We start from the raw sequence: 26,999 nt of genomic DNA on the forward strand, positions 1-26,999 counted from the left end.
ATAATTCTTGCCAGCAGGCAAGAGGAGGAAGACCAAAAAACTTATAAGAGGTGTGGTAAATGGAACCGGGACCCAAATTATGAGCTAAGACCATAAATGAACACACACAGAGACTCCAGGTAAACCATGATTGTGTTTACAGTGGAACAGGAGGTTCGTTTCTGGGAGTTCTCCTTCTAGCTTATCTGATTAGCAGCTCCATGTTCACATGATCTCCTTCTTAAAAGTTTTCCATTGCCACATATGCAAGTAATGGTACTTTTCATGAGAAGATGAGCTTGGTTAAACAGAGGCAGGATGATCTAGATAATCAGCTTCATGCATTGCCAGACAAGACCTCTAGTAATATCACCAATTGCTATGGCCATTCACAGTTCTGGGCTCACCTCTTCCTCTGCACAGAAAACAATTAATAGTATCCTTATTGCTGTCCTTGGATCTCAGTGCAGAGAGGGACATCTGGATAGGACTAAAGCATTGGAGGTGTAGAGATGCTGAGTCACTAGAAATCTATGTTAATGAACAATCAAAGAGCTTCCTGGAAAAAGATGGCCCAATAAGCCACTGTCAGCCATTAGTGAAGAAGCAATTCTGAGTAGACCTTGGTGTTTGGTCTGATCCCAATCCAGCCCAGCCCAGCCTGCCATGTACAGAGACTGTAACTGAAAAAGGAAGCTGTCTTTCACTAAAGATAGATAAGGCCTTGAGGCAAGGGCAGCGCCACATCAGTTCCCTGTTATGTACTTCAGTTCAGTTCCCTGTTATGTACTTCAGTTCATGAAGTACAAGACTAGGGGAAAAGAGGAATTCTCTCCACAGAAGACTACACAGTGGTGGCTCCTCAGGGCTCCACTGAATCATTAGCACAAGCAGAAGAGATGGGACCCAAGGGAGAGACCTGGGAGGGGAGGCAGCCCCTTTCCCAGGGATAGCAAAGGCTCTCCAGGAGATTTGGATGGCAATGGAAAAGTTTCTACAGGCAGCTGCTCGGCATCAGAAGAATAAAATGGCAGCTGCCACATGGTAACTAAGCCCATGAGGAATTAGGAGAAAGGTTGCTGAGGGCCAGAGTCCCATAAAAACAAGAAAAATATGGGTTGTCTATACTGAAGTGAGCCTCTTTTAAACTCCATGAGTTGTGTAATCTTAACCACAGTTTACAAATTCAAACCTTTTCTGGGATGCGAAACTTGTAAATACATGACAGGTTGTGGGTTTCTCCAAAGCGCAGCTCAGAGATCTCCTCTGCTCTGGTCTCCCTTTAGAACTAGGCGACTTAGCTGGCTTAATCTGAAACTTAAAGGAGTTAAAATATAGACCTCTCAGGTGAGTAAATAGGACGCAGAATAGAGATGGCTAACTGTCATGAGAACCCAATGCCAAAGGGGCTAGGCCTGTGGGTTCTATCTGTCTAGAGGATGGTTATCTTCATGAAGGAGTAGGAGAGTATAAAGAGCATTGACTCTAGAGTCATAAAGATGTGGATTCAAATCCCAGCTCTGCCACTTGCTAACAGTATGAATTTTAACAAATTAGGTAAACTCTGCACCTTGGATGCCTCAACTATCAAAGGGGAATTAGAATAAATATCTTACAGGACTTTGTTGACGGTGAAATAAAATATGTAAAGCTCCTGATGGAATGCCTGGCATATCATAATTGCCTAAAATAGAAAAGGCAGCTATCCTGCTGTTAACCAGCCAATTCTAAACAGCTTCCTTTGTACACAAAGAAAGCATAAAAACAAAGATTGTTCCCACTAATGGAGAGTCAGGAACAGTACGTGTGTTTGTAAAGCCATAGAATTTGAGAGAGAAAATCTCCCAGATGAGATGGCCCAACCTCCTTACTTTTTGGATATGGAACTAGTGCAAAGTGTCAAACTAAGGCCACATAATCAATGAGGGACGGAACAGAACCAAAATCTATGATCGGCTACTGTTATGGGTTGAATTGTAACCCCCAAAATAAGACATGTTGGAGTCCGAACCCCCAGTACCTCCGAATGTGGCCTTAGTTGGAGAAAGGGTCTTTACAGAGGTAATCGAGTTAAAATGAGGACTCTAATCCAATATGATTGGTGGTCTTATAAAAAGGGGAAATTTGGCCACAGAACAGGGAGAACACCACGTGCAGACTGGAGTGATGCTGCCACAAGTCAAGAAACTCCCAGAAGCTAAGAGAGGGGCCTGGAACAGATTCTTCCCTAGAGCCTTCAGAGGGAACGTGGTCCCACCTACACCTTGATCCTGAACGTCTAGCATCCAGAGCTGTGAGGCAATAAAGTTCTTTGATTGAGCCCCTCAGTTTTCAGTGCTTTGTTTAGGCTTCCTTAGTAAACTAATGCAACTACTTTCATATTAAGCTACCGTACTAATAGTTTTCAAATTCTGCTACACAGCACCCTAGGGCCTCTGGCAGGCAGTGACGTGCTGGCAAATATTTAATAAGTGGGTCTCAGGAGGAGGTGAGGGGAGACCTGATGTGTAGTATTAGCTAATTTCCATGGTGTAAATACTCCCACCGTGGCCTATTTCAAGCTACCAATGTATAGACAGCAAATGCAAATTTGGGAAGAGCTGCACACCACCAGCTCTCATGAGCCAGTGCGAGCCCCCTGGGATGCACCTGAGGGCTCCCACGAGACAAGGAGAAGACCAAGGAAGCAGGATTCCAGTATCACCACGAGCCCAAAATAAGCACTGTGTATATGGGAGTAACGCTACTCAAAAGCATGAAACCCATTGTAGCAGACCATGATTCTTGGGCACATATCCACTTCGTTTTACAACCTACAGCTCCAGTTCAGTGTTTGCAAACTGCACTGACCACTGGAGTCCCAAATAAGTGCCTACAAAGGTCCAAAGTCTTTAGAGGTCACCCTAAGGGGCTTTTATCAGAGGTCACCCTCTTCATTCCTGGACTCTACTTTTTGTCCATTAAAGGTCATGCAACTTTTCACTGACCTAGAGATGAATTCCAAAAAGAATATCTTGGGCCAGCCTCATTGCCTAGAGGTTAAGGTCAATGTGCACCACTTCAACAGCTCAGGCTCCGTTCCCAGGCGCGAACCTACACCGCTGTTAGCAGCTGTGCTGTGCTGTCAGCGACATACTAAAAAATAGAGGAAGATTGGCACAGATGTTAGCTCAGGGCAAATCTTCCTCAGCAAGAAAAAAAGAATATCTTTCTTTCACATTCAGCAAAGGTCCAAAGTCTTTACTAAAAAAAATTTCTTGGAGAAACAATTCCAGAAGAATCTGCTCACAGGTTCTGAGTCCTTAGTCTAGTTATCTAATGTGACAGAACTCAGACACCATGAGAAAGTTTCCTTTTCCTGGACCTGTTCTCCAGGTCAACACTTTTCAACTGTAACATTAATATCCTGAGTCTTCACAGACTAGTCCAACCAGCAGGACTCAGTGTTTATGGTAATTTTATTTAAGTTTCCTTGCCAAGATGTTGGATTCATCTCACAGTTAACTGTCACTAACAGACAAAATTTATAGACAATACAGCAAACAATACTGGTGAAGGGAGAGGGGTTAGCACAGTGGTTCTCACCTGGGGGTGATTTTGCCCCTAGGAGACATCTGGCAATGTTTGGAGATGTTTTTGGTTGTCACAGCTGGCAGGTGGGCGGGGGGGTGTGCTACTGGCATCCAGCGGGTAGAGGCCAGAGACACTGCTAAACATCCTTCAAGGCACAGGACATCTCCCAACAATAAAGAATTATCCAAACTAAATGTCTATAGTGAAGGTTAAGAAACCCTGAGTTAGGGAAATGGAGGGCCCAGAACACACTGGGATAAATTCGGTCATTGTCCCATCACTGGTCTAAAGGCTGGCCAACAAGATGGTCTCAAAATAGTGCATATCTTGCACGTTGACAGTTGGAGCAGAGCCTCTATACAACCAAGTCATTTTCAATAATAATGATGTAATAATAAATAGTCACTATTTCCTTGACCTACTCCTTAATTTTAAAACAAACAATTAAAAATGTTACAAGAAGAATAAATTTCCACTTTAAAGATTTTATTCAAATTCAGGAACATATTTCACGTATGAACTAAAATTTGCACTTAAACAAAAACATTTTACTTTGCAACTCTCACTGTTTCGCTGTTTTAAATTTTAAACACAAAAATTCCAAGTGGTCGCACAGAATAGCAGCATTAGAGGAACTCAAGTTTCATTTCTTCATCTTTGCAATCAGTACGCTAACACTGTTTATGTCAAATCTACTGTTGGAAGGCAAGACTATGTAGTGCCGTGGCGGAGGAAGCACAAACTGTATATAATATGGTCTCAAATGGTTCTGAATCTCCTTGAACTTAATTTTAAGAAGAATGCAAGCAGCTGAGTTCATGTGTGTGGGCGCCTGGCTCTATAACTAGGAGTTCTTCCACATGGAATAGAGTTCCCCTATGAGCCAGGCTTGGAGTCAAATACCATCACTTCTGCCATATTCTATTGGGCACACAGGCCAGCCCCTTCAATGTGAGAAGGGGACACACAAGGAAATGAATTCATGAGACTGTGAGGATCCGTTGGAGCCACCTTGGAGGCTGGGTACCACGTTGTGTAATTCATTGTCAGTTGTCAGTTTTGCTTGGTGGGGACCCTACTACCCAACAGCAAGAGGAACCTTTGTTTTTCTGCCTCAATGCAGGGCACAGATACTGCATCGAGAGGACCTCCTTCCTACAGCATTGAATGTTTTCAGCGTCCTGTTCATATTCCCTTTGTTTCACTCATGGCCAGACATCAAGACAGCAAACTGAGTTGCCAAGCAGACCAAACATAGGGATTATGGACAAGACATTATGATTATCATGGACAGCTCCAATTAGCAAGAAATATGAGCAGTGACTGCTCTGAATTGGAACAAACACTTAGAGGGAAGTGTTATTTTGATAAATAACCAAGATTTTTCAAACCTCAAATTCACTGCCTGAAATAACTCAGGATGACATTATGCCACATCTCCTACCACTCAGTCACTCATTCATTCATTCAGTGAACTCTCTCCCTTTGCACCCAGCACTTGGGAAGTTCTCAGATACTTTGAGAATAAGTAATACTATCAACAGACTTGTAGCAATTTGACACTTCCATCTTAAATTTTGCAAAAAAATAAATTGTCCTAAAATACTTACCCAACAAAATATTATACAATCTCAAAAATCATGTGAATCAAGATTAAACAGCATAAGGAAATAACTGTGACAAAGCAGAAAAATCAAAAATTGTTTTGATAGTGTCCTTCAAACTTTGAGAAAAAAGCAGCTACTATAAAAAATATTTTTTGGATGACTATACAGTCATTATACATATTGGTCCTGTTTTAGTGTTAGGACTCAACTGATGTAGTTTCCTTTTTCTATTTTTTTATATTTCTATTTTTCATAAGGTTCCCAACAGTATTATTTTATAGGAAGAGCTCTTTAGTTAACAGTGTACAATTAAGTAATTTAAGAAGTGAAATAGCATATTAGAAAGAGCACTCGCCTGGGAGAGAGAATTCATGTTCTAGTACCAGCTCTGTTGCTAATAAGTGATACCAAGTCTTTTCACTTCTCAATCGCTTTATCTGCAAAAGGTGAGACTAGAAAAAATCCTAATTCCTTCATAGGTGTGTCATGTGGATAGAATGAAATGCCAAGCACAGCAAACATATTATCATTCTCATTTTCCACTTACCTGCTTTTTCTAGTGATTCAGGTAAAAGCTTTTCAGAGTTTCAAAGTTGCTTTCATTATAAAAATAAAACTGATCGAGAAAAAAATAATTCAAAAGTACGGCTGTTGTTTGTTTGTTTGAGAGATTACAGCCAGATCATTTCTTTTTAAAGTTAAATATTTTCTTTAGGAGTGTGTTCCCACCATCATGCCTTCCAGCCACACCATCACTAGCTCTGGCACATCTGGGTGTGTTAATGTGTTGTACACCTCAGGTGAGAGCCCACCACAGTAAACCACAGCTTGAGACCCAGGGATAAGAACCAAAATGGACAACAGAATGTATAGAGAAAACTCCAGAAGAACCAGGAACCCATCTCTTTCTCCTCATTTGGTCCATTCTTCTGAGTGTGTGTGAGTGTGTGCACGCATGCGCACTCAAAGCACACCCATGTGCGTGTTCTGCCAGATTGCCTCAGGTGAACTGGATCGCCAACAACCTAGAGTCGAGAGGGCTGAACTTCTTACTGTAGTGCAACAACTTTAATGGATAGCTTTTCTTTGTTTTCCTACGAGGAAAGAATGAAGAAGATGGCAAGACTCAGGGATGTATCATTAGGATGCTATTGTTTAAAGGAGAAAAAGGAATCAAATGGAAGCGTCCAAGGTTCCTTGTCTGGGAGAAGGTAATAGTAAAAAGGAAGAACTGATGCAGAAGAATTGGCTCCAGGAATCTCTCACATCCTCTTCCAGCTCTAAAATTGGAACTACTCACTGGAGTGCTGCCGAGGCAGGGACTGTAGGTTTGCAATTTACATGCATAGAGCTGCGTGTGACTTCACCGAGGGAGTAAAGGCAGAGGTCCTAGAAGACATGGTGAGGGCCCCCAGGATGGGAGGAAAGGGAGGAATGCCCAGGAAAAATCAGCAAAGGGAGTCATAATCATGGGTGCCAAGGAGAGGATTGTTGCTTTTATGTGTGGATTCCTGGTGAACTTATGAATGAGTGGCGTCCAAACACCCTGTCTTCAATAGCCCTACTCAGCTCCTGTAGACTCCTGCCTATGGCTTCCTTCATGGAGTCAATCCATCTCCTATTCGGTCTTCCTCTTTTCCTGCTGCCTTCTACTTTTCCCAGCCTCACTGCCTTTTCCAAGGAATCCTGCCTTCTCTTGATGTGCCCAAAGTAGGACAGCCTCAGTTTTTCATTTTTGCCTCCAGCAATAGTTCAGTCTTAAATTGCTCTAGGACCCACTTGTTCAGCTTTCTGGAAGTCCAGGGTGTCTGTAGAGCTGTCCTCCAACACCATATTTCAAATGAATCAGTTTTTCTCCTGTCAGCCTTCTTCACTGCTCAGATTTCACACCTGTATGTCATAATTGGGAGTATGAGGGTGTGGATAATCTTGGCCTTGGTCTCTAATGACACTTCCTTACACCTGATGGCCTTTCCTAATTCTTTCATTGCTTCCCTTCTGAGTCTCTGTCTTCTCTTGATTTCTTGGCTGCAGTCTCCATTTAATTTGATGACTGAACCAAGGTAAACAAAATCTTTAACAATTTCAATGTCTTTGTTATCCATGTTAAAGTTGTCTAGCACTGCAGTCATGATTTTTGTCTTCTTGATGGTCAAATGCAATCCTGCTTGGGCACCTACTCCTTTTACTTTTGTCAGAAGCGGTTTCAAGTCATTTATGCTTTCTGCCAAGAAGATGGTGTCATCTGCATATCTTAGATTGTTGATACTTCTTCCATCAATTTTTACTCCCCTTTCATCTGAATCTAGCCCAGTTTTTCGTATGATGTGTTCTGCATACAGATTAAACAGATAGGTAGATAAAATGCACCCTTGTCTGACACCTTTGCCTAAGGAAACCGTTATGTCTGTCCATATTCTGCCCTTACAGTGGCTTCTTGTCCACAATATGAGTTATACATCAGGACAATCAAAGGAGAGGATGGGGAGAATAAATTCCCATCAAAGGCAAGGCAAGAGGGCATTTTAAGAAAGACTAGGTGGTCAACTGTGCCAAACATTGGGAAGAGATTAAAGAAGAGACAAAGAGGACTGGGATACAGCCAATAGTTTCATCAATAAGGTAGCCATCGGGATCTTTGGGTGGTATAGATATAATGGAGTGGTGGGAACAGGAGCAATTAGCAGGTAGGGACAATCACTGATAATGTACCGCACATTGCCTCTAAACATACACCAGTAAGGAGAGACCACATATGATGAGGCAGAGTAGCAAAGCTAGGGAAGAGAGATTATATGGTAGGAGAGATTTGAATTCAAACAAATGTGAGATTTGGGGATAAGAAATGTGACAACAGAGGCTGGTTAACTGCAACAGGATGGAAGAGAACGTGCCCAGCCCCGAACTTGAAAGACTCACTGGGGTGCGGATAGAATGGAGGAGAGCTGCGGGCAAACCCAGACTCAGAATCCAATTCAGCAAGCAGGGCTCAATGTCAAAACGGGTGAGCAATAACCAACCAAGAGTCATCCAGGGAGGCAGACCACATGGGGATGGGATGAGAGAAGGAAGCACATTTGTCCACATGATGAACCATAAAGTTTTCCAACAAGTAAACAAAAGTAGGAGCAGGAAGGAAGCAGGAGCAGGAACTATTCTAAGAAATAGGCAGAAAGACAGCCAAACTGCATCAAAGAAGTGGAACAGATAATTGGGATCCTGCCAATGGACTATGGTTCAGGGGCAAGACTCCAGCCCCTGGGGAGGACTGGCAAGGGCAAGCAGAAGGTGCCAATCCAAACAGGAGTGGGGAGATTGAGTACTGGGCAGGTTCCCAAGAGAGAGATTGGATCCCTGAGACTGCATGGAAGCCAGTGGGAGACCTGGGTGCAAAGGAGACCCGAAAGGGCAGATAGGATGACTTGTTGCAGCCCAGGGTGCTAGGCCAGAACCCCTCAGCTCCTTCCCCTAGCAGGGCAGAAAGGGCCTGGAGCATGACGCTCGGTTAAGCATCCCAGTTTTGTTCAACACATCCCAGTAGAAGAAGGTCACCAAGGCTGAGAATCAGGCAGGGGCCAGAGAAGGGGTGCTTTAAGATAAAGTGAGGTTCATCTTATAAACAGGAAAGGAAGAAGGCAGGGTAAGGGAGAGCTCAGAAACAGTCATAAGGAATATTTTGTGGGGAGGAGACCCAGGAAGAAATGGGAAGGAATGAAATTCCCGAGGAATACTCGGCCTTTCTCGCCCCACATCTAACCGGCCACAGACCCAGAGCTATCGTAGAACAATCACTTATCAAACACGACACACCCTGGAAACACACCAAATCAGAAGATTTGAGACTGATCTGCTGTGTGAGGTCCAAGGGAGAGTTTCTTGATTGTGAGGACTGATAAACACCCACGCAAGTCCCCATAAGAGGTCATGAGTGTTCCTTCTTTAGAAATTAGTTTTTCTTAGTGCCAATTGACCTATTCTGAGATACTTTGAGTGTGATTCTAGCTAAGGGCCAAGAAATGAGTTCCACAACTTCACACGGAACATGGTAGCCCCCTCTGTTTTCCTCCAAGCTTTCCCAACTCCTTCCAGGGACCGGTTTCAGTTTTGTGACTCTTGAAGTTCAGGACAATACCTGAGGCTCCCTTTTGGAGGAGATGACTGAAAAGGTAGATCTCTTCTAAGCCAAACAAAAGTTCCAAAATCATTAATTCCCGCTTTAAGCTTTTAAAATGGACCCAAATTCTTAAACACCAACAACAATTCTTTAAAACTTTTTAACTTTAGCTTGCTGCCTTAAAAATTGTATGCTTGGTTTTCCTTTAAGGGAGAATATATTGGATTTGCTTTTATTAGCTTCCAGTGAAGGACCTGCACCTTTAGATTAAAATCTTAACCAAAAGAATAAAACATTGTGCTACCTCAGCTGCCGGGTCCAGCAACCTAGGGCACGCTGAAGAGCAATCCAGAGAGATCTTTCAGAGGAGGAACTAGCACTTGGCAGTCTCCTGTTCCTTTCAAGAGATTAAATCGTAATGCCCCCCAGGCAATCAGACTGACCTTAATAAAAGATCTCAGAAAAGAAATAAGGAGGACACCGTGACCCAAAAATCTTAGGCCACATATCAGGAATGTGGTAGGGATAAGTGAGGGCAAGACTAGACCTGGAGTCCAGGTGACAAGACTTACCTCTTTGAACCAAATTCCTCCCCAAGAATCAGGACCTTGAACTAGATATCCTCAAAAAAAATTTCAGCTCCAATCTAGTTTTTTTTCAAGTCCAATAAAACATAGAACATGGGTTATTTGCAAATTCCAGTAAAAACAATTCAAACATGAAGTTCCTGGGAGTTAGGTCCAGGTAATTTTTTGAAATCCTCTTTTATTCTCCCTTGATATCATGGATGAGATACCTTAATGTAGGAAAAAAACACTTACAGAAATAAAAGTCTATTTCCGTAGTTTGTAACCCACACACTAATATAGATCAGGAATCGCTCTCTCTATTCCTTCTCCTTCCTGCAGCGCCTCGTAGTATCTCACCTGCCAAAAGGCCCAGGAGGGCAGATGACAGCAGGGCAAGGACACAAGCAAGCCATAGCCATATGCTTTGCCAAAGTAGCTTTACTCCACCAGCCCCGCATCAGCGTCACAGCACCAGCTTGCACCAGAACAGTGGGTCTGATTTCCTCCTTCCGTCTATCTTCCCTAGTCCCTTCTGATGCTGCCCCCACAGGAATCCCCTTTCCATGATCTCAGAAGACTCGTGGAACTTACGATGAGGTAGCCCTGGGCTCAAATCCAAACCCCAACATGTAAAAACTATACTACCCAGAGCCAGCTACCCAGCCTCTTAGCCCCAAGTTTCTTGTCTATGAAATGGGCTTACGACACCCACAATTTATGCTACTATAAAGATAAAATGAGATCGTTGATGGAAAACGCCTGGCATAAGGTGTCTCTCTGTCAACCTGCATTCTCTTCCTCCTCAATTTACTTATAAACTTATGCTAACTGAACACTCAAGGAATAATTTGAAAAGCACTCAAGGCAGTTGTTGTCCACCAAGAAATATATAACAAGTTACCAAATGTTACAGAATGATCAAAGAAGGATAAGGAAAGAGCCCAAGAGGATGAAGAGGTTCCCATGAGAAAATGAATACGCTTCCAATCTGGAAAGGCAAAAGGAGACGTAGGTTTGGATGCTACCAAATCTACAAAGACAGGGCACAGTGAACACAAGGACATTAGGATCAAGTCCTGATATACTGAAACATTCCCTGAGCTATTGGATCTCTCCAAATCAGTTTCTTCTTCTGCAAAATGAAGATAATAATACCTACCTCATGAGACTGTAGAGAAGATTAACTTTAGGTGATATGTGTAAAAAACAATACAATGCCTGAGTATTAGTTTCCTCTGGCTGCTGAAACAAATGACCACAAACATAGTGGCTTAAACAACTCACATATATTATTTACAACTCTGAAGGTCAAAGTCCAAAATTGGTCTCGATGGGCTAAAATCAGGGTGTCATCAGGGCTGCATTCCTTCTGGAGGCTCTGGGGGAGAACCTATTTCCTTGCCTTTCCCAGCTTCTGGAGGCCACCTGCATTCCTTAGCTTGTGGTCCCCTCCTCCATCCTCAAAGCCAGTAGTGTAGCATCTTCAAATCTCCCTCTGACTCTACTCTTCTCAGTTTTTTTATTAGCGCCCTTGTGATGATAGTGAGCCCACTTGGCTGATCCAGGAAAATCTCCCCACCTCAAAATCTTTACCTTAATCACATCCACAAAGTCCATTTTGCCACGTAAGGTGACATGTTCACAGGTTCTGGGGATGAGGATGCGGAAATCTCTGGGGGCCATTATTCTGCCAACCACAGTTTGGTATGTAGTATGTTCTCAACACGTGGAAGCTGCCATGGCAGTAAAAAGGAGGAAGAGGCAGCAGAAGTAGTAGGAGGTGCCTCATGAAATCCATTGCCTTAACATTAAGAACTGGTTCAAAATTGAGTTCATATAAATCCGCAGATGACGCATGCAAAAAGGTCTGTAAAGAAAAGCTGGGGAAATGTGTGCTGTGTCAACTTTTAAAGGTTGGCATCACAGGTAACAGCCAAGTCTTCTTTAGTAAATATGTTGGTGCCATTTAAAATCATGAGAATTTGTACCTTTGTGTAGCGATGGACGTTAACTAGACTTATTGTGGTGATCATTTTGCAATATATACCTATATTGAATCATTATGTTATACACCTGAAACTAATATAATATTATGTGTCAATTATATCTCAATATAAATAAATAAATAAATAAAAATCATGATAATCCCAGGGGGATTTTTCAACTCAGATGAGCATTTTTGTCTAGAAACCTGAGTGATCTGTAAGCCACAAATTGAGAAAACCTGGCCTAATGGGCATCATCCATTATCACCTTGGGAAACATTCTGCCTATGCCTATGAATTAATAAATGCTCAAGGCATAATTTCACATCAGAATGGTAAGAATGTAGTTTTCCCAGGGCTGAAGCAGGAGGAGGTGGGTCTGGCGCTCTGACTTGAGACACAGCTGGAGGATAAGGCAGAGAGAATGATTAGTGTGTGTCACAAATCAGCACTCCTAGTCCAAATCCAGCTCTTGACCAGTCCTCCGTCAAGATTTAGAACCCTCAAGAGTGGAAGAAGGGTATGTTGTCTCCTTTCCTAAATTAAAATAAATCCACGTTCTTTGGGTTCCCCAAACGCAGGTGTGAAATTGTTTTAAAGTTATATTTGATGATACAAATTGAAGAACCTGACTCTTTGCTATGTTGTTCCCATGAGTGTGCGCTAGAGTACACACTGCAGATGCAGAACTGCTCTTGTGATGTGACTTTGGTTTTACTCAACAGTTGATGATGAACTCCCATGCGATGCCCAGGGCTATGCTCTGAAGACTCAGGAAGGAGAAATCTTAATTTAGAAGATTTTTGAAGACAAATGTAGGCAGCCACCAGTCTCTATTGCCAACCTACTTCATGTAGCCTCCTGAGAATCTCTGACCTGATGAGTCCTGATGAGCCCCGAAGATAAACCAGGGGCTAATTTGTTTGTTTTCCTAGGAAACAAACAAAATGCTTTGACATAGTGGGTGGAAGTAATTAGTAATTATCTCTCTCAATGCTGAAGGAGCCCTGCTAAGCATTGTCTTGGCTATCTTTCTGACATCCATTTGTGAGCAAAAATTATGATGATTACAAACGAAAATATCTAAAATTTATTGAGCACTTACTTTCTGCCCTGCATTAGTCTTACATATATCAACTCATTTAATTCTCAACAATCAGGTAAAGTGTTATTATTTTGCATCTTAGATAACCGAGGAACACAGAAGTTAGATTCCTTGCTCAAAATCTTGTAGCAAAACAAAGGTTCAAACCCAAGCACTCTGGGTGCTAGGCCTAAACCCTTAACCTCAGCTCTCTTCCTCTCAGTAATTAACAAATTCACTCATAGTGGCCCTACCTACATTTTTAAGCATAATCATTTTTGTCCTAAGATATTTTGACCCTATTAAAGTTAACAATGCCGTGCACTGAGAGTGTTGTACATTTTGCCTTTCAGAACAAGGATACAGACTCATTCAAGGTTTTAGTATAATGCTACCTAAAATCAAAGAAATACGATATCATTTATTTTAACAAAAGACAACATTTCACAATAGAAGTAAAATGGTCTCCTTGTTCATTTACTGAATCACTGCTTGCCCATCTATTGGCATCACCAACAATGGGCCTTCAGCCATTATGCGGTTACCTAAGAGCACCTAGGTGGTGCCTTTATCTTCTAGATGTCTTTCCAAAATGCCTCCAGCATCCAATACCTCACTCAGGATAGACTTCTTCTCAAAAATATACATGTTGTAAAGTTTGCAGGTACCTCTTGGGTTACACACGTGTGGTGAAAAATGGGAGCTTTGATCACAGAACATGCCCCAACAAAAAATTTTCACTCTAAATCTCAGGTAGAAAGTATTAAAAACAAAATTGTAAAAAAGTGTTTCCTCTCACAAATAGAGGTTAACCAAATAGAGGTTGATGGGAAAAAACAGTTCTGGAAACCGGGAGGTAAGCCTGGGACCCACAACTAGGTTGGACCGGCACCAACTTACATGAAGGGTTATATAAATCTTCGGAGATTGTACTGGACGGTCTTGCCATGGTTTTGGCTGTCAGGATTTTAACCTTTTCTCCATGTTTGGGGACTTCCACCCACATATACTGCCCACCATGATAGCCTGTCATTACAGAAGATGCCCCCACCCTGCTTGCTCCTATACCTGGTGGGGACAGTTGGTCACGTGACCTCTTGTGGCCAGTCTGATGCTCTGGTTGGTTTTTCGCCCCTGGGCTGAGTGACCTAGCTTTATTTTTCCTCACCACACTTATCACTAGATTTATGAGTTCATTTATTACATTTCCCCAACTGAACGTAAGGTTCTATGAGGGCAGTAAATTTTGTTCACTGCTGTATTCCTAGAACCTAAGGTAATTCCTGGCTTGTAAAAGGAACACAAGAAATTTCTTGAATGAATGAACAAATGGATGGATAGATAGATGGATACATGGGCAAACAAAGGCTAATTTACTATTTACCTTCCCACAGTGTCATGCATAATAAAGAAATTCATTCCTTCCTTCATCCAACCATTGTCATCAAGAGAAAGACACAGTGGTGTGAAAGAAGGTCATTTTATTGTTTTGCGCAAGGATACGTCGCTTCTTCTGCTTTGCAATCTCTTCTGAGTAAAACTCTACATACACTTTCGCCTGGCAGTGCATAACTTAAAAGGATATTTTCAAAAGGGTAGATTATCACCTTTTTGATAACTGCAACTTCTGAAACCCCCAAGAAGAAGACATTACAAAATGGTCCAAACATGCCAGATGGTCAGCCACTGTTGGTCACCTTAGAGGACAAGGAGGAATGTTTAGGGACAGAGTTAGGCAAACAAAGCCTCAATATTTTTAACCAGAAGAGGATTCACAGAATATGCCACAATACTTAACGTCAATACCCTTAAAAATCTAGAGGAGATTAACAAAAAACTATGATAAAAATCTGCATATTTTGAGACACATGCAGCCCCATCCCACTTTATATTTTATTCTCCATGCCGAATATCACTGGTTGCCTTCACAATTACTCTATGACATGTTTGCCAGAACAATCACCATCATAGTTGTCTTCCACTTAATAAACTCCAGTTTGTCTACGTCTGTTATAAACTGCAGTATCCAGAGCTAGAAATAGTATTTCAGACATTGTGAGAATACAGAATCATCAATCACCCTTTGGTACCAATATATGTCAATCAAAGTAGCCCATGATTTCATTTTTTTTCTTTAGCAACCTCTTTATATTGCACATTAGAACTGCTCCCAAGGCAATCATTCCACATTCTACATATTTACAAAAAGGTGAAGACATTGGACCAAGTAGAAAAATTAGTATATTCACCTAGTTCCCTTCCTGCTCCATATTCTTATAAATGACAGGAGAGATGGTTTTAAAACTACTGAGACCATAAGAGCTGTGCAAAACAAGAAATAGTACCCAACACTAACCAGAAATTTTGAGACAAAAAGCAGACAGGATCAACTTGTTGGTGAAAAATATAACCAAACACTTATGTGGAAGGCTGCTACAGAAAGGAGTGATAAAATCATACGCCAAGCTCAAAGGCAATGGAGCCAAGAAGCAGGAGGGGCAAATGGGCAAAAACAACAGAGGATTAATTTGGTCGCTGCATTTGGAGCAACCACATCTCTTAGTTCCTCCATCTCTCTCTCTTGAACTGAGTGGTGACCAACAGCAGCTTATAGCACAGGTTAAAGTGATGGATTAAGGCGCTTAGGCCTAAGAGACATCATCACCTGAAGCTATGGCAGAAAACATCTTGATGTCCACCAAGCCTACCTTCCTCTTCCTACGCACCCAGGAAGATTATACTTGCCAACTTCCTCTGAAGTCAGGTTAAGATCATAGAACTAGTTTCTAGCCAATGGATGGCAATGAAGTGCACCCCTTCCATACCTGGCCATGAAATAAGCTATGCAATAATCCTCATTCTTTCTTCTCTAAGAGTAAAGGATCCAATGAAGATCTATGAGGAGACCCTGGAGGATGACAGTGCCCCAAGATGGAAATAGCTAGGATCCTGAAATCAGTATAGAGAGAAACAAATCATTCTTCAGCTGCTAAGATTTGGGGGTTACTCTTTCAGCTGACATGAGATCCACATCTAATACTACAGCCAAGGAAGCCCTGAGAGGATGTGGAGGAGCCACAACAAGAAAACACCTCACCAGCATCTCCATCAGGGCGCTGACAGGAAATGGACGGCACACTTGAAGAGTTGACCAAAGAGATATTCACAAATGGACTATTTTAAGAGGTAAGGACAGAGCTGAGGGAACCATCGGGAGTTGATGGTTGCTCATCTAAGAATGAGCAACAGGGGAAAACCATGGCCTCACCCAGTCCTGAAGGGTGAGGGATGGAGCAGTTATATGAAACCAAAAAAAGCTGTTGCCACAGTAAATGAGCATACTGCCAGGAGTTCTGACTATAACTGGAAAAACATCACCACTGCCAAAACCGGTATGACAGTGGGAGGGAGGGGGAGAGGGGAGATCAATACTCCAATCTTTCCTCTGTCCTCCAGCCTCAGTTAGAATCTCCCTTTGGCTGAACCAACTGGGAACCACTAAGAGATGGAGCCCCGTGATATAGAGATGAGCCTTCTGGGGCCCAGAGCAAGGCTGACTAGGACAGAACATGGATCTGAGAGACAAAATGAGAAAAGCCAGAACACTCTCCCAGCAGCTCTTCCTGTCCAATCCTAGTCACCAGAGAGGAACACTTGTCATCAGAATTGGTATCCACAGAGGGACAAACAAAACAAAGATGAGCAGACAACAAAGAATCAAAGATTTAAGGAAAGAGCAGCACAAAAGTCACCATGAAAAAGAAATAATACCAAAGGAAACTGAGTTCATAGAGTAAATGGAAGAGGATTAGCATAAATTCCATGTTTTGGAAATACAAGAGTGGCTATCATATCTGCAAATTAAGAATCAGCTATTATACAAAAAAATTTGGGAAATCTTAGAAGTTGTAAAAATTGATTCAGAAAATAAAACATTGGATAACTGGAATTGGAAAAAATTCACAGTTAAACAGTAACTTATTGACCTGGAAAATTGAGCCATGGGATTATTTAAGGGTATATCAACAAAGAAGAAAAATGGAAAACATATTTTTTAAAAAAGGTATAAAGTGCCAATATTCATCTAATGAAAATTGTAGAAGTGGGGAAAAAACGAGTAACCAAGAAACAAGAAAATTTCTCAGGGCTGAAGAAACAGACGAATTAAAAATATCCATCACTTGCCAAAGGACCTACCCTTTGACACACTGTCGTAAAATTCAGAAGTTCAAGGATAAAGAGAAAATCCTAAATGCTTCATGAGAAAATAAAACAAGCTACCTAAAATGAACAAGAATCTGAGGGCATCAAATTTCTCCTTGACAATACTTGATGCTAAAAGACAATAGAATAAAACCTCAAAAGTTCTGAGGGAGAATTACTTTGAATCTAGAATCTGATTCTTATCCAAATTAGCATTGTAAAAGAAAAACAAAATAAAGGCATTTTCGCAGACATTCAAAAATTCACACACAGTCCTCCTCTAACAGATTAGAGCAAAAACTAGAAATGAATTTAAAAAGGGGAAGATGTAGAACCCAAAAATCACAACGAAGAGAAACCAATAAAATATAGTTTGGAAATATATTTTAAAGTTTTTAACAATAATCTGTGACAAAAATCCCAGAAGATCTCCACATGGGAGGTGGCAGAGCTGGGGAACCGAGGGGATGGAGTGGAAACAAGCTAAGGTTCTAGTTTAGAGAAATAGACTCCAAAATTCCAAATATTAATTAACTACCTAGCAATGAGAAAAGGAACATAACTCTAGATAAGAGATTTTTATTAAATAATACTATAAAAAATTTTGACAGTCTCAAGCGCATGATTTTCTATAAAAAATATTAATCAGAATTGATCCAAGAAGAGGTAGAAAATGTGACTACTTGAATAGAATAATACCCTTATAAAAACCGCACAGGTTTTCAAAGCTCAAATCCTTTAAAAGAAAAATGGCACCAGGACCAAATACTTTTTTTTTTTTTTATTAATGTTATGATAGATTACAACCTCGTGAGATTTCAGTTGTACATTTTTGTTAGTCATGTTGTGGGTACACCACTTCCCCCTCTGTGCCCTCCCCCCACCCCCCCCTTTTCCCTGGTACCCACCGATCAGATCTCCTTATCAATATACTAATTTCCACCTATGAGTGGAGTCATATAGAGTTCGTCTTTCTCTGACTGGCTTATTTCGCTTAACATAATACCCTCGAGGTCCATCCACGTTGTTGTGAATGGGACAGCTAATCTTCGACAAAGGAGCAGAGGGCCTACAATGGAGAAAAGAAAGTCTCTTCAACAAATGGTGCTGGGAAAACTGGACAGCCACATGCAAAAGATTGAAAATTGACCAGTCTTTTTCACCACACACCAAAATAAACTCAAAATGGATCAAAGACCTAAAGATTAGGCCTGAGACAATAAGTCTTTTGGAAGAGAATATAGGCAGTACACTCTTTGACATCAGTTTCAAAAGAATCTTTTCGGACACTGTAACTCCTCAGTTGAGGGAAACAATAGAAAGAATAAACAAATGGGACTTCATCAGACTAAAGAGCTTCTTCAAGGCAAGGGAAAACAGGATTGAAACAAAAAAACAGCTCACTAATTGGGAAAAAATATTCACAAGCCACTTATCCGACAAAGGGTTAATCTCCATAATATACAAAGAACTCACACTGCTTAACAACAAAAAAACAAACAACCCGATCAAAAAATGGGCAGAGGACATGAACAGACATTTCTCAAAAGAAGATATGAATATGGCCAATAGACACATGAAAAGATGTTCATCATCGCTAATCATCAGGGAAATGCAAATCAAAACTACACTAAGATATCACCTTACACCCGTTAGATTGGCAAAAACATCCAAAACCAAGAGTGACAAATGTTGGAGAGGTTGTGGAGAAAAAGGAACCCTCATACACTGTTGGTGGGAATGCAAACTGGTACAGCCACTATGGAAAACAGTATGGAGATTTCTCAAAAAGTTAAAAATAGAAATACCCTATGACCCAGCCATCCCATTACTGGGTATCTATCCTAAGAACCTGATATCAGAAATCTCAAGAGTCCGTTGCACCCCTATGTTCATCGCAGCATTATTTACAATAGCCAAGACGTGCCCAGAAACTGATGATTGGATAAAGAAGATGTGGTATATATATACAATGGAATACTACTCAGCCATAAAAAAAGACAAAACAGGACCAAATACTTTTATAGGGATTTTTATTCCCCGAAGTAAGTGCTAATCCTTAAATCATACATATATCTGAAACTACACAAAAATAACGAGATTCCAGATTCATTCTACACAGCAGGTATCACTTTGACTCCAAAACCAGACAAGGTTAGCACAAAACAAGCAAAAAACAGTGAAGCTATAGGTCAACGTTATGCATGAATATATGAACATAGATTTAAAATACTAAAAATACATTAGCAAATCAAATTCAGTAATATATTATTATTTTAAAATCATAGTCAAGAAGAATTGACCTAGAAATGTAAAAGTGGCTCAATATTAGGAAATTTATGATGTAGCCAACTCCATCAACAGATTTCAGGACAAAACAGTATGCTCATCTCAATGTATGCCAAAAATCCATTTGATAAAATTCAGTAGCTTTTCCGGATTTAAAAAAAAAAAAACAAAACTTTTAGTGCACTAAAAAAGGATGTAAAATCATGTATCCTAGGGAAAAACTCACAGAAAATATCATACTGAACAATCAAAGATTAGAAAGTTTCTATCAAGGTTGAGAACAAAACAAGCATCATAGCTACTATCCATCACTGTTGAATATTATAGGTCTTAGTTTAAAAGAGAGAAAAACAAAAGAAATAAGAGGTATAAACTTCAGATAAGAAAATTAAAATTTCCCTATACACAGGCAAATTGTTATCCCAAGAGAATTGACAGAAATACTATTAAAAATAATATCAGATACAAAATCAATAGCTTACCTATACACCTTAACAAACTGAATACCTCTCATTTTCTTCTAATATTTTTATAGCTTAGTTTTTTATATTTGGTTCTTTAATCCATCTGGAATTCATTTGGGCATAAAGGTATAAAGTAGGAGTCTAATTTGAACTTTTAATACTTTTAGGAAGATCATTACTAACAACAACAAACATGTATAATAGACCTAGCAATGAGTCTAATGAAAAATGTACAGAAATTTTATGTCAATTATACCTCAATAAAAACATGAAAGTAAAAACATATATTAATTTTTTAAAAGTACAGGCACTACATTTTTTTTACAAAACTATACAAGAATGGTTTTGTCCCTTGAGTGCATATTAGAATCTCTATGATACTAATTAAATCAGAGCTTGTAGAAGTGAGATCCAGGCATTAATAAGTGCAGCCAGAATTAAAAATCTCTATTATAAATATAGTTATGTTATTTTTTTAAATAAAGTAAATGCAGTCATGGGAAGGTAATATTGTAAAGATGTCAGTTCTCTCCAAATTAATCTATAAATTCAATGCCATGTGAAGCAACATCCAACAGAATTTTTTATGAAACTCACAAATTAATTTCCAAGTTCATCAGAAAGAGAATATCTATGAAAATGTTTGGAAAAGATTAAAAGGAACAAGTATTAAATATCAAAACATACTTCAGCTCTCTGTTAATGAAAAGAATGTGCTATTGGTACAGAAATAGAAAAATAATCAATAAAATAAAACAGAGTCCAGAAACAGTCCCAGATATATTCCATTTTAATAAAGCTTAAATTCTGTGGGAAAGGGTGGATAACCAAATAAATGGTGTTGGGACAACCAGATATTTATTAAGAAAAATTCTTAGACCTCCCTTCCTCATAGCATACTCCAAAACAAATTCCAGATGGATTGAAGAGTGAAACGCTAAAAAAAGAAAACCTATAAACATTAGGAAAAAATACAAGGAATTTATAAACTTGGAGTAAGGCATTCCTGACCAAGACAAACCAGAAGCTCTAAAGACAAAAACTGAAACATTGTTTCTCATGAGAATGTAATGCCTCCATAGGAAAGAACTCCTTAAGCAAAATTAAAACACAAGCAGTAGGGGCCGGCCCCAAGGCCGAGCGGTTAAGTTCGCATGCTCTGCTTGGGCAGCCCAGGGTTTCGCTGGTTCGAACCCTGGGCACAGACATGGCACTGCTCATTAAGCCATGCTGAGGCGGCATCCCACATGCCACAACTACAAGGACCCACAACTAAAAATGCACAACTATGTACCAGGGGGCTTTGGGGTGAAAAAGGAAAAATAAAATCTTAAAAAAAAAAATACAAGCAGTAGGCTTAGAGAAAGTCTTTGCAACAATTACTGAGAGCAATATCTACAATATTTAAAGAACTCATGCAAATCCATAAAAAAATTATGTAAGAAAGAAGGAAAGAATATAAACCAGGAATTCTAAAAAATATATACACAAATGTCCAAAGGCAAATGAGATGATCTGATAACCAGGAAATAGCAAATTAAAACAAGAATAGCACTTTATTTTCCCAAGTTTATGGCAAAAGCTTAACTGACTGATAAAAGCAGTGTTCATAAGCATGGGGATGGAGGAAATTGGCCTTTTCACATGTTTTTGGTAAACGTACAAATTGATCAAGCTTTCCTGGTAATAATTTTTTAAAAATCACAATCATAACCTTTGATCCAACAATTCCCAAAGAAATGCTCACATAGGTGCTGTATATATAAAGATATCTGATAAAAATAGCAAAAACTCAGAAACATCTAATGGGGGGGCAGTTTAATAAATTATGGTCATCAATTTAAAATAGTGGGCCCATATACATAATAAAGATGCGAACAAAATAAGTCATAGAATATTTATAGAGTGCTGTCAATTTCTTATTAAAACATATATAAATACAATCTATTTATCTATGCAGGCAGGAAATCTGCAGAGAAAGAACTGGAAACATACTTGTAGCCCTCCTCTTGGCTCTCACAGCACATCATACTGAACAGTACTTACTTGTTTGCATGTCTCTCTCCTCCTCTAAGCTATCACTGTTTGGCAGACTATGTTTTCTTTCTTTTTCTCTCCACAGAAAGTGATCTGTAGATATCTGTTAAATGGCTGCAAGGCTCTGTTGCCCTCAACTCTGTCCTACTCAGCACTTAGAGATTAAAAGAATGATACATTGCCTAATTTCGATCCTAATGTTGCCATTTACTACTTGTCTGACCTTGGGCATGTTACTTAACTCATTGAGTCTCAGGTTTTCTCATCTCTCAGGAGGAGGAAAATTTCCTATGTCATAGTATTATTAGGAGGATTAAATAAGAAAATATATAAAAAGTTGTTAACACAGTACCTGAGGCTATTACCTATTGATGGGAAATAAATTACTCCAACCTTAGTGGCTTAAAACAACCACCATGATTTACCGTGCATATGAATCTGATTCTGAGCAGGGCTCAGTAGGGACAGCTCATCTCTGCTCTGCTTGGTATAAGCTGGGGTCGCAATACTGAGGTTGAATCATTGCTTCCAAGGGGACCCTCTGCCATGGCTGGCAATCTTTCTGGCTGTTGGCTACTCCCCATTGAAAGTGTCTCTACAGGGCAGCTTGGGCTTCCTCTCAATATGGTGGCTGGATTCTAAGAATAAGCATCTCAAGAGACAGGAAGTGGAAGCTGCCAGTTTCTTAAGGTCTTGACCTGAAAATTGGCACAGTGTCCCTTCCCCATATTCTATTGGTCAAACAGTTACAGAGCCCAGATTCAGTCTGCCTCTGGACACATATTATTTACATACCTCACACACAAAATACACTCACCTGTCCTAAGACTCTCCAAAAGTCTCATCCCTCTAAATCACGTCCAAGTATAAATGGCGCTCCCTGGTATGGATGGCTTTTCATGAACATCCCATTGAGAACTGCTCATCACCATCTGCATACTGTGAATTATAGAGACAAGTCATCTTCCTCCCTACAGACACACATACTCCACCTATACTATTATGACAAGCACAGGATAACCACAATAGACACTCTCATTCTAAAAGGGGAGAAACAGAAGGTATGCAGCAAGCACTGGTCCAAAACAATCCCGCACTCCAGCTGCATAGATGGCCAAAGTTTCTTTCTGGGGCCCAGCGCTCTCCAGTGCCTCTTGATTGCACCCTTTGGGTTCTTGTTTCTGTCCCTGAGAATCCCTCTTTTTCTTTAAGAATACTTAGTTGGTGATTCTGTAGCTTTCTCAGCCTACTTTCCACCCATAGAAGTTGAGGCTTTATTTCTGCCTCTTTCCTTCCAACCTGGTGGAGCTTCCAGTCAAGTGTTTACAGTCAATAAAGTGCTCACAGCCAATGAACAGAGTCTATTATCGTTACTGCTGTGAATAACATGGATAAAAATATGAAGATACCAAACAGGCAATACTTAACAGTACTTTTGGAGGACAGAATTAAACAGTAAACCCAACAAGATGAAATTTAGTAAGGGTAAATAAAATTCCTGCATTTAGACATTTAAAATCAATTTCATAATTACAGGATGGTGAAGCTTTGGTTTGCTGGCATGCTTGTCTCCCCGACTAAGCTGTAAGCTTTTTGCAGGGGAAAATTGAGGGGATTTAGTTGACAGCAAGATCACACTGAAACAAAAGCTTGAAGAGATACACACTGTAAGTGGCATCCTGACAGCGTAGCTTATGATCAGGATGGTGAGGGAAGTAAAACCACATCATAGGAGGAACTTTTGAGAAAATGAGTGACTTCACCCAGAGAAGAAAAAGCCTCAGGGAAGTGATATCAACTTAGGGGCAGGCAACCAACTTCATACGTCTGGAAGACTGTCAGGTAAAAGAGGAAATGGACTTAGCTCCAGAGGAAAGAATTAACGGGGATGATTGGTGGCTCTAGGAAAGTTGACTTCCGTCAGTACAAGAAAGTATTTTCTAACACAAAAGCCATTGCTCTCAACCTCAGTCTCCTATTGGCATCATGTGAAGAGTTTTAAATAATATTGATGCCAGCAACGCCCCCTCCCCAGAACAATTCTATGAGAGTGACTAAAGATGGGCCCCAGGCAGTAAAGATTTTGTAAAACTCGCCAGTTGATTACGTGCCATGATTGTGTATAGGGGACTGACCCAGAGCAAATATCAATGAGTAAGTGAGCTGACTCACAAAAAATTGTCTTACCCATCACCGGAATTTCCAAAAAAGAGTCTGGGTGACTATGAGTCAGTATTATTCTTACAGAGAGGTCCTGAATCAAGTGAGAGAGCAGAGAAGATTTCAGATCCACTTCAGGACCCACAGATTCAACAGTAAAGAGTGATGAAATCCATCCAACAACAGAAAAGGACTTGGACATTCCTCATTGCCGAGGGGGCTGTGCCCACGTGTTCAGACCATGGTTCTTCCCCCCCCACCCCTCCCCCACCCAGCCTCCTGGGACAGACAGCTGGTTCCCTTCCTCTCCACCTCTCCACAATGGGAGTCTCTCAGAGTGGACGACCTTGTCCAAATGGACAGTTTGATTCAGGGAATAATCTGTTTGGAATGGTTAAGAAAATGGAGTGTTTAGGGTAGAGAGAGAGGGGAAAAGAAGTACTTAAGCCCATGACCTGAGTATTTTAATTTGAAATTCTATGACTTTATTTCTACAAAGAGGCTTTCCTAATTCCCTAACATCTACCCATTGAGTCCCCAACCCAACTTCAGCTGTTTATATCAAGCTAAATTGTTCTCTTTGAATTGCATTCCCTTCAAGTAGGTGCAGACAGCTAGCGTTTCCCACCATTTGTTGTTGGTAAGGCAAAGTCCTCATGAGGTGTTTAGTCCTTATTAATATAAATCAGAGCCTGGAGCCTCCAATACCTGATTCTCTGGCCCTCTCTGAATGCTCTCCCGTTCTATTTCTACACCTTTCTATTCTTGAAGTGCACAAATGTGTTAAAACATCCCAACTGTGTTCCCGGCAACCCAGAATAAGAAATAAACCACATTGATCATACTCCTGACAAAACTGTATTTCACAAACAGAATCCTTCCTTGCTTTCCTATAACTCCCAGCATAGGAGAAGACACCACTGCAGCCCAAGATCCCACAAACCAAGAGCAGATATCTCGCATATACCAGGTGACTATCTTGTTTTTCCACACGAAATTGTGTTTATTATTTTTCTCTGCAGATACAGGTCTCCTTCACACTGGGCATTGACCAAGATGGGTGGCCAAAATGGGAGATTTTCTTGTAATGCAAATACAAATTAAAGAGGGAAAAATTGTTATAAATCACAGCACTGTCTTCTGAAGGCCAAGAGCTCATTATAAAACTTTCCTGGTTCATTTCAAGCAACTGTTTAGTTCATCAATGCTTTATTTGTAAAAGCAAATGCTTGGCCTTACAAAACATCTATTCAAACATCAATGACTCAGAATTCTGGGACTTTCCTGCTTGTCTGGGAATTATGTTTATGATACAAATGCCTAGTTAATAAAAGCCTGCCTTCCACGCGTCAAAGACCTTTACGATCTTAAAGAAAGAGAAAAAAAATTAAAAACTGCCCTGGTTGCTTTCCTTTGTTCTTCTTTTTGCTATGTAAATGACACTGGTGAGATTTCATTGTACTTGAAAATAATCAGAAGATTTTTAGGGCAGTGAAAGTACTCTGTATGGTACTGTAATAGTGGATACATGTCATTATACATTTGTCCAAACACAGAAAGAACTTACAACACCAAGAGGAAACCCTAAGGTAAACTATGGACTCCGAGTGAAAATGGTGTGTCAGTGTAGGTTCATCAACTGTAACAAATGTACCACTCTGGTGGGGGATGTGGGAGAGGCTGCGTGTGTCGGGGGCCAAGGGGCGTGTGGGAAATCTCTGTACCGTCTGCTTAGTTTTGCTGAGTACCAAAACTGCTCTAAACAGTAAATTTTATTAAAAAAATAAATAAATAAATAGCCAATCCTGTTGGAAGTAGGCCTTCCTAGTGCCCCCGTGGGCTCTGAAAGAATTTTGAAAGAAAGCTTCCCTCTGAAATACAAGATGGGTGCATTGGAGAAGGTGACCTTTGGAACCTAGAGTTTTGGGGGTAGATTATTACTCCCTTGTGATGTTTACAACTCTTGGTCTCCTTACCTGGATATCTCTTCCCCCAGGTGTTTGCATGACTGATTCCTCCCTGTCACGCCTAACTCAATTTAAATGTCATCTCCTCAGAGAAGCCGTCCCTCCCTCCCTCTGTCCTCACCCCATCCAAAACAGCCCCAACTCACCTGCTGCATCAGCATGTCTTGCTTCCATCACCACACTCCAATTCTCCGTGTGAGGTGTAATTTTTGTCTCTCCCCCGACCAGAAAGTTCTCCCAGTCCTTAGAAAAGTGCCTTTTCATTACGTAATATTTACTAAGAGCCAACACACTGCTGTAAAGTGAGGTGTTTGCCCACGTTACCGGGATGTTGCCCAGTGAATACAGAAGAAGACAGACCATGCTGGCTGCCACACGCCGTTTTCTGGTGTGTGCAGTGGGGGGGTCTAGGGAAGGAGAGACGCAGACAGCCCCATCCCTGCTGGGAGAGACTCCAGGAGGAGGTGAGGACAGAGACAGCTGGCCCAGATGTAGTGCTATTTCCTATCCAGAAACAAAATGTCCTTCCTTCTAAGAGTTTCGATGAAAGACTCTCTCTGACTTAAATGAGGCTGGCTCCTCCAGCTCAACTTAGAACGATTGCTCCTGAAAACCACAGAGGCTCCTGACCCAGCAAGCTGGCTGGGACATGCCAGTAGCCAGGGAATCAAAAATAAAATCACAGCTGAAAAGTTTAGGATGTTGTTTTTTTCCAAGGGAGATCAACATCTAACAGCTACAAACACCTCGACCATATCACAGTGACGGAGACAAAGAGAACTCTGAGAAAGCCAGATATGAGCATTCTCACTGAAACCATCTCTCTCTCTATATGAAATAGAATCAAATATATGGAATCATATATATTACCATATTATGTAGTATATATAGCAATAATATATAATAAAATGCATTATATTATTATATCATAAATTATGTTATATTTATAGAGATATAATTTTATATGT

General features: G+C 40.5%; 1 long non-coding RNA gene across 1 annotated transcript in view; it reads right to left on the bottom strand.

Annotated features, from left to right (window-relative positions):
- LOC123278353 (uncharacterized) overlaps positions 1–26,272 on the bottom strand; it is a 43,126-nt gene extending 16,854 nt beyond the window's left edge. The window contains exons 1-2 of the long non-coding RNA XR_011495399.1: positions 26,178–26,272; positions 22,722–22,843 (exon numbers count right to left, since the gene is read on the bottom strand). This is a non-coding gene — a long non-coding RNA (uncharacterized lncRNA). The remainder of the gene's footprint in view (positions 1–22,721; positions 22,844–26,177) is intronic.
- Between the last annotated feature and the right edge of the window lie 727 nt (positions 26,273–26,999).

The sequence above is a fragment of the Equus asinus genome, chromosome 18 (assembly GCF_041296235.1).
Source record: "Equus asinus isolate D_3611 breed Donkey chromosome 18, EquAss-T2T_v2, whole genome shotgun sequence".
NCBI classification, from domain to species: Eukaryota; Metazoa; Chordata; class Mammalia; order Perissodactyla; family Equidae; genus Equus; species Equus asinus.